The 9,373-nt window shown below is 38.7% G+C and overlaps 1 long non-coding RNA gene across 1 annotated transcript in view; it reads left to right on the top strand.

Annotated features, from left to right (window-relative positions):
• Positions 1–7,218: 7,218 nt before the first annotated feature.
• Positions 7,219–9,373, top strand: part of LOC110469775 (uncharacterized) — a 33,323-nt gene continuing 31,168 nt past the window's right edge. Inside the window, exons 1-2 of the long non-coding RNA XR_002465314.2 lie at positions 7,219–7,275; positions 7,398–7,545. This is a non-coding gene — a long non-coding RNA (uncharacterized LOC110469775). The remainder of the gene's footprint in view (positions 7,276–7,397; positions 7,546–9,373) is intronic.

Here is a 9,373-nt window from a genome sequence, read left to right as displayed (position 1 = left end):
TAAACAGTCACAGCTGAAAAGAAGGAACGAGGGATGACAACCAAGTCTGACAAAAAGCTTCTGATTTTGTATTGAAATTTTGAAAAGGATGTAGAAATCAAATGCTGTCACTAAAAGCTGATAAAGCCATTGAATCAATATGGGGAAAACATCAGGGATTGATCTAGTCTTCGAAATGAGAAGCTAGCAGAGAATCATAAGACCTTTTGCTAAACTCTACAGCTGTTTCTATGCCTTTGAATGGGTCATTTATATTATTACATTATTTGAACATCAGATTACTTTGAAATCCCTTTGAGTTTTCAGTCTGGGCATTGTGTGAGCACTTGCTCTCTCCATTTAGCCCGTTCATTTCTTCCTGTGCTCTTAAAACCGGCATAAAGCTGGGCTGACATGACAGCTGACTCCAAGGCATACAATCTTACAAATCACATGCTAATCTTAAAAAGCAATTATATGTCTGAGAAAGGCCATTAAATAATGCATAGTATGGCAGGTGATATAGAGTCACATTAATGGAAACACTTAACACTGTTACCATGGTTAGTGTGAAAAACATACCTAAAAGGGGATGGTGCTGTTGACTGCCACTATTGATTCCAGAAAACCTCATTAGTTCTGCTTCTCAATTAAATATGAAATACTTGAGAAATGCCTGTCATTGTTCTTCTGTCAATTAGAATTAAATATAACAAAAGCTTAATCTGTTTTTTGTTTCTGCATTTCTGCCCTGTACAGAACTCCTGCCCACACTGTATTATTTACTGTTGATCAACAAAAATATTTTAATAGTGAGAAAGGAAAACTCTGACTGCAGTCATGACCTTCCAGTTGCCATTCTGGGTACCTGGTCTGGTTCACATCATTCATTGTACAGCTAGATCATAAATATTTTTCCTTAAGTGACTTCTCCCTCTTTCAATCAGATGATTTTTAATAATGATCTTGTGCAGTTTTATGTTGCCTTTCCTCAGATTCACAGCCTGGTTCTGGTTCTTTCACTGGCCACATCTCAGGAAAGGAGAAGGGTCATTTTGGTAGGCAGGAAGAGGAGAATGGAAAGGTTGAAGAGTTGTTGAATTTTTTTCTAGAGCCTCTAATTCTCCACATCTCTTCTGTCACAGTTATTCACTCAAGCTGTAACTAATCAGGATGACAACTTTGTTAATTTTTGGTGTCATTTGTAAGAAATTAGCTTTGTGGTTTTTATTAGCATAAAGACTGAGTTCTCAGAGTTCATTTGATTTTCTTATTACTCCTATGAAAAATAACACAAATCTAAATAATTTGCAAACACATCTGACAGAACTTTGGTTAGAAGATTGTGTTCAGCTCACTAGTCTCCCTGTCATCACCCAGTATCCTTCTAATCAAACATGGCTGGCCTGTAAAAGTTGAGAAGCTGGTACACATTGACTTTTGCTCCTCCTATTGCACATGCAATAGCCTGCTGCAAAGAAAACTTTCTGACTGCCGAGGGCAGTAACAGGATGAGGTGACTGGATCCAATTAGTGCTACTAACCAGGGAAAGTCGTGAGCCCTTCTCTTTATTTGCTGTCATAATTGGTGGAAGTGAGGAAGTGGGTGTGTGAGGTTGGAGGAAATAGGAGAGAGCCTGGACTCATACTGCTAACACATCTTCATTTTAGTGCAAAAGGTATCAGGAGGAGCTATATTACTCAAAATGTCTTTTACAATGTGTTGGTATGTAGTGGATGAGAACATGCATTGTAGAATTTTCTATACAGAGAAAGAAAAAGAATCCTCAAATTCTTCCAGGACAATGAGAGCTAAATGTGCTCAGTTCAGTGGACTGATGTGCAGCCCTATTCTTCTCTGACCTGTCTATTCCTCTCACCTCTACACTTGGCTGTCACTACAGACATTGCAGCAGCACATGGCCTGTTTCTTGCCCTGTGCTTGGTACCTGTAGGAACACAGGGAGAGCATCCTTTCTTTTTGGCTCAGGTGGGTTCAGAGTGCATGCTGACATCTGTGCTGCCATAGTGGTTAAAGGTATCTCCAAACTCCCCTCTCCTTACTAATGGGTCAAGACTTTTTTTTCTTCTCATTTTAACAGTCTAGAAATGAAGTATCTAATGCAAACTATTTGTCTAGTCAGTGTTACCTGGATATAAGCAATGTGCAAGAGACACTTCTGAAAGACATTTTTTCTCCTATTGTGTTCAATCATTTGGGGATTAGATGAGTCACTCCTCAGATTTATTAGACCCTATACAGTGATTACAAAGGAAACCTGTATGACTAACCTAGATTGTGACACTTTTCAGATGTTAAAGCTTGAACACAGGAATTCCACCTAACCTGAATGGCAGGGAAATTGGTTGAAGAAGTATTTCAGTGAAGTAAGCTGAAATATAGGGCAGCATAGAAGGTAATGAGAAAAACAATAGAAGTACTAAAACAATAGATCCATATATCATTGTAGTAAAGTATTGCAAATGAGTTTCTACTGCAATGAAGCTTTGTTACAAAATGCCCTACTACATACCCTAAAAGTGGAGACATCATGTAGTACGTTAAAACATTTATGTTTCCACTGAAAAAAATCCTCAAAATTAATTAATTTTATTGTAAATTATTAGTTATGAATAATTTTAATTATGGTTGATCATAAATATTTTAATTAGTTAATGTGTAAATGTATTTTGTATTTTTTATTTGCACTGCTAATGTTTGACAACATTTTAATGGATTTGAGCTATGGATATGTCTAGGCACAACAGCTCTGTGAGCAAATTAGCAATTTCACAAATAAACAGAATTCCACTAAGCACAGCAAAACTGATTTATGCCAACTGTGATTTTGAAACTATGTATTTTGATGGAAAGCTTTGAAAAAAATAATTACATTATTTAAAAGGTGTAAAGAGAAATCTGAAAACAGAAATAATTGCTCCATTTAACTGTCCAAGATGAAACACAATTGCATCTTTTCTTCTTTTGTGCATTCTTATTTATAGCACACAGTAAACAAAGAGCATATTGTGTAGCTTTGAATAGGGGCTGACACTACCTCAAATAGATGATCTTGACAGCACGCCCAAAGAAATGTTCTAGCTTTAGAGCCTAAATTTCATTTTTTTTCTGTGAACTAGGTGCTCATATAGATACATCTTTTAAATTAGGAACACAGTGTTTATTTCATTGTGGGTGCATTGTTGAAGCTTGTGGTCCTACCAGGAGGATAAGGAGATCTCAGAGAAATGAGGGGAGTGCTGGTTGAACCTCACTGCTCCTCTGAAATAGCATGAAAACTGTTCATACAGCTGGAGTGGCTGACTCAGCCACTCTAAGAACAGCATTAGCTGCCAGGGCTGGGAGCAGGAGGCATGACCCCCTCCCCAGATTCCCCACGTGAGGCTGGGTGAACTCTCTGGGTCTGCACCAGCACGGTGGCAATGTGCAGACTGCAGCTGCAGGGTGACAAGGAGCCAGACTCTGGGGTTTGGCATGTGAACACACATCTAGGAGTTCAGTGTGTATCAACTCCAAAAGAAAAAATACATTCAAGAAGCCTTATTGTATCAGGCTGTGGATATTTTCAAGTTTCTATCATATTTATGTTTGTACCGAATGTGTGAGAGGCACCTAGCTTGAAATGCTACTGACATTAGAGTGGAATATGAAGGACTGCTGGACTTTTCTTTCTCATGCATTATACTTACAGGTCACTGACTTCCTCTGCTGCCCAGGGAGGTGGTAGAGTTGTTATCTCTGGAGGCATTTAAAAAAAGACTGGATGTGGCACTCAGTATCGTGGTTTGGTTGATATGGTGCTGTTAGGTTATAGGTTGGACTTGATGATCTCAAAGACTTTTTCCAACCTAGTTATTTCTGTGATTCTATGATTCTGTTAAATGTGAAATAATTTGGTCAAACAAAAAATGTTTGTCAAGCTCTATTAAAACAACATTTGCTCAAAGCAATTCTAAATAGTACAGAAGCATGTGAACAGACCAAATTCTTCTGACAGTTTTCATCCCAAGTATCGGAGTTAACATTAATTCTCTTGGTAATGTTCCCTGTCAGTCACAGGGACAAGGAATCCAAACATTGCATTGAAAAAGGCTGCAGATCAGTCATCCTCACAGAAACCAGGTGTGGCCTGAAAGGTGTGTTGAGTTTACAGTAAACTGACAGGGCCAACAACAAGTTCTGCTCGTGACCTTGGACAAACCAACAGCTGCAAGAGCTTGCATTTCCCATCAGGTTTGTAAGAAATGCTGAGCCTGTGATATGTCTAAGTATAAATTTGACTTATTTTAAATAAGTAAATACTCACTCCTGTCAGAGTGCTTAATTAAAAATAACAGTGAAATGGTACAATATGAGACAGTCTGACATTCCAATATTTGAAAGCATTCAACTGTTTAATAAAACACTAAGGAGCAATATTTTAAGTAACATGCAATGTTACATTAGTTATCTGCATTTAGTTATTAACACAAGTATATCTATTAAAATGATTTGTTGTGATAATTCAGACTATGAGCCACTTTCAGATGCATGGGAAGTCTGTAATAACTGATGTGCTATTTGAGGGGCAACCAAGTTGTCCATTACTGTCCTGAAGCAGGGTGCATGTGGCACATACAAAATGCAGCACAGCCTAAAAGGGAAGCTTTTAAGCTGCAGTGAGCTAGATATTTCTGGCTTCAGTTCCACCACATACTGCATTTGTGATTTCAGGATTCTTTCCTACTGTTTGACCAGCTCTGTTTTTTCACAAAACCTGCCTATGGTTGCTCCCATCCTGATAGCTCCAGTTTTGGCAGCAAGGGTTGGAACCTTTTCACCTCTGAGGCTCTGATGACCACCGGCAGCTATATCTGATCTGGGTCCTGTAAACCTACTCTGATAGAAGACTGAAACTCAGACAACTTCTAAAATCACCTAGTGATAATCATGATGCATTACATGAGACACTGAAATGCCCAGAATACACCACAGCCACTGTCTTTTTCAAAAAAATATTAGGCCAAATTGTAAGGTGGTGAGTGTTATTTTTAGGAAGGTCAGTACTTTATTTCATTCAAATTTTTATGTTCCAGACATTTTTAGAAAACAGGTTTTTATTCAGTATGCCCACTCAAGAGAGAACAGACTTGCCATTAGCATGTCCTTATTAAGAAGGTTTTGTAGTAGATTACAAATGGGACTTTTTAGCTGGATTATGTACAATAATATTGACTGATTCAGCTCTGCATCTGCCAGTGCAGTCTTTATTGCACTCTCATTCCCATGATTTTCTGTAATGTGAGTACTCTGCAAATAGCACCAGTCCCTTTGTTCCTGGGAGGGAACAGACCTGCCTGGGGCTTGTTGAGTTTATCAATGTTTGGGTTGTTTCCTCAGAAACATACTGGCAAGTATGGCAAATCTGATGAAAATTATTTACCCACCTGACACAATCATGGAACCTCTCTTCATCTTCTTGGAAAGGCTTTTGGTTGTTTGTTGAACTGTGAACCCTATAATAATGATTGTATTTCTGCAGAAGTAATGTGCATTTATCAAGCCAGAAGCTGAATGTTACTCATCTGGGTCCTGTCTTCTGACCTGTTATCAAAAGACCAAACATGGTTCTGTGTTTCTCTTCTGTACAAATGTATATTTAAGCTTTGGAGTTATAAAATATAGGAATTATAGAAAACGAGAAAAAAAAAAAAACAACAGAAAAAAACCTGTTGAGTGTTACTTTCAGATCCATTAATATTTGTTCAGAATGTTTTGCCCAGAAAAGCTGCAGCTGCCCCATCCTTGGAAGTGTTCAAGACAAGGCTGGATGGAACTCTGAGCAACCTGGTCTAGTGAAAGGTGTCCCTGCCTATGGCAGAAGGTTTGGAATTAGATGGTCTTTAAGGTCCATTTTAACTGAAACCATTCTGATTCTATGAAAATGGTCTCTGAATGAGGCTTTATCACAAATTAAGACAGGTACAGTGTATCATACTTGCTAGACAGTAAGAGAACCTATAGCCTCAGCCCAACATTTTCCCCCTCCCAAACAGCATCTCTTTTCTATTGTAAATAGAAAGTTAATTTTCCTCTGAAGCTTCTTATTATAAAATCCAATATTAATTTAAAAAGTTAATTTTGAGAGACTTATAGTATGAACCAAAGGCACAAAAGTCAGCCAATGCATAACTATGATGCATTTGTGAGAATTTGAAAATTTACGATCTTCCAATAGCAAATTTAAATCAGTCAGTGTAGGGAATAATTTAGAGGTTTGATTTTTTTTCCATTTTCCTGTCAGTTCATGTTGACTTCATATTCCAGTTTTTTTGGTATTTACATCTGTTCATCCATTAATAACCAAATTTCATGACTTCATGGGCTACATGTTGGATGTGACCCCGGGTGAGTGTACACAAAGCTCACCAGCAGTCCCTGTGAAGGCTGCAGTGCAGAGCTGAGGGTGTTATTGTGAGATGCCCTTTGGGACCACACTCTTCATTTTATTTCCTCACTTGAGCACACTGTGTTGATTTGACAGGGCACAGTGGGATGGAAATAATTTAGACAAGATGTTGAGTTTTCACTGTCTGAGACCAAAGCTGCCTCTGAGACTGGGCTGGGTTGGTCCCAGCTGCTGCACATTGCTGGCTCACTGACAGCCAAGGAATGTCCCGTACTAGAGCACATTCAAATCATGCTGTTTATTTTAAATATTAACTTCTTGGGGAATGAGAAAAGGCTCAGAGGCAAAGCAAGCTGTGCTTAGCCTCTGTTTGATTTGCAACAGTTGTAGTAGACTTTTCCCTTTGCAGTTGCTCTGCAGCTTGGGGTCTGTTGCATCCTGTATTTCTTTGGGGAGCCAGGTGCTCTGCAGCCAAGACAGGTTTATAAGGGCAAATTTAGTTTGCAGAAAAGATAAGGAATAAAGGAGTGGTTCAAGACCAATACAGACTGAGAAGAGAACAGACAAGTGTGAAGTGGATGGGCACACTGTAAAGGATGAGGTGGGAACAGATTTAGTGTTGGCTGGACAACAGGCTACGGAGAAAAAGTTATTTCATCACCATGGCAACTAAAAACCAAGAGAAAAGAGTAAGAGGCAGTGGTGAGTCCTGTGGCCTTACACAAGGATGTGTATTCAAGGATGTCCCACAATGCCTATTTTCATTTACGTTTCTGGTTAGATATTAACTGCAGTGGTTTTGTCCCTTTCCTGCAGTGCAGTGTTTGCACTTCTTGCACATTACAGGCCTGTTTTTGTGACTGATGGATGCTCAGAGCCCACGGAGGTCAGTCAGCAGCTCACAGCACCATATCCCATCCCAGCTGGCAGGTGAAATCTGTTTTATCTTTCTGGTAGTACCAAAAGTTATTATATTTTATTTCACAGTATCTTTAAAATGTTACCTAGGCTTTACCTTTACATGGGAACTGACTCTTCTCTGCATCTCAGCTGTTTCATGCTCGCATGATTCTAACGAGGTCAGAGTGGCTCCTATCCTGTTGTGTGCCAGACAAGATGAAATGTAAGAAAATCCTTCAGTCTGCAATGCTATGCTGTGAGTGATAATCTGTCTCATCAAATTTGGTATGCCAGATGGAAATGAAACTGGAAATCGGGCTTGGCTTGCTTATGGGCAGGTACTGACTGCTGATTTCTGCCAAAGACTGACTAAGAGAAATCCTACCAGCAGCAGTGTGAAGTCAGGCTACAAACCTATGCTCATTTTCCAGAAACCTGAAACACTGCGACATTACGATGCACTATTTATATCTAACCCTCCCTGTTTGGGCACAAGTTTCTAAAAATTGCATCAATGAACCTGGAGCCCGATGTTATTACATTGAAAACACCATTTTGCCACCTAGTGGTGATTTCTCTATTTCTTATATATGCTTTTGCTCCTCCAACTTGCATCTTCTTATCGTGCTGTGAGCTGTATATTGTTCAGGCAGGCAACTCTTCCAAGAAGGCACATAGTAATTTTACTATGAAAAGTAGCTACATGTTCAGCAGAAACTGAAAGTTTGTAGGGATGAATTAACCAACTTCTTTATTTTAAGTATTACCTAGCTTGGAAAGTTTATTTACATGATTTGCATTACTTTGTTAACAATGAAAAGAATTATTCATTTAGCTCTGTTCAAGGTTTCTAGTTAAATGGAATTTTCCAACGTTTCTATCTGCTGTGATTTTCAGTGTAGATAGAGGACTTCACTCTGTAATGTAGCTGAGCAGCATTCCCTACCAAACAGAGTGTTTTAACACTTGAGCTGCAGGAACAAGGCTGTAGGTGCACTGGCATTTTGAGGGGGGCAGATTGCTGCTCTGCAGCCTAGAGAGAAACCCTTCTGAACAAGCAGGATCTCTGAAAGAAGTCTCTTCAAAACCATGCACTAAGTGTGTGATTTACTGCAAGGAGACACTCCCATCTGGGATGTATTTACTTATAACAAAGCTGTCTTTTGTTTAGCATCACAGAAACAGCTGTGTTTGTTCATAAACCAGAGGACAAAAATGAGAAATAAAATGATGTTATATTATGGTGCATTATATTAGTTAACATGGTTTGATTTTGATGTTTTATTCTTGAGAGGTTGCATGAAACTCACTTCCTGAGTGTTTTGCCAAGCATTTTTTTTTTCATATAAGTCTTTGAATATATGCCAGAATTCCAGTGATTTTTTTTTTTTTTTTTTTACTATAAAGGCTCTTGTCTTGCTGGAGAAGGCTAGCTCATTGTTGCTGGTGAAATTACACCTTCATGAGAACAGCATGGTGTTGGCTAAAACAAAGCACCTTATAGAAAGGAAAACCATCCAAGACCTCAAATGCTAAGGAAATTATGTGCACTTCTTCCCAAGAAAATGGCCTGTTTCTAGATTTTTCTCAGTCATTGGCACCACTGTATGAGCTAATGAGAAATCAGAATTGTGTATAGATTGTAGCCCTGTGACAGTCTCAGCTTGTGCACTGTTACATCAGCTGGAGGGGCTGAGGGCACCCTCAAAAGGGGGACTCAGTGTGTCAGAGCCATCAGGAGACTGACCACCACACACAAGCCCTCACTCCTCATTTCTAACTGCCTCTTGTTATGTGACATCCTTGTGAATATTCCTTTACAAACAGACTGACAAGGGTTTTCAAGTGAAAGCAAATTACTACTTATGAATTCCCATAAAGTGGAAAAGCTTTATTCAAAGGATTAAGACAAAATTCAGAGGGCAAGAAGACAAAGTTCAGAACTGGATGTAAATTGGCCAAAGCAGAACTAAATTTTTTCAAGTTCCTCAATACATTTCAAAGAAAAATATAAAAAAAATCCTCAGAAAATCATTTTAACTCATGCTGCCAAATATGAATCTTAAATGTATTTATTGTTCAAC

Source organism: Lonchura striata, chromosome 5, assembly GCF_046129695.1.
Source record: "Lonchura striata isolate bLonStr1 chromosome 5, bLonStr1.mat, whole genome shotgun sequence".
Taxonomy (NCBI): Eukaryota; Metazoa; Chordata; class Aves; order Passeriformes; family Estrildidae; genus Lonchura; species Lonchura striata.
Note: the sequence above shows the minus strand (reverse complement) of the source record. Positions and strands in the feature narration are given on the sequence as shown.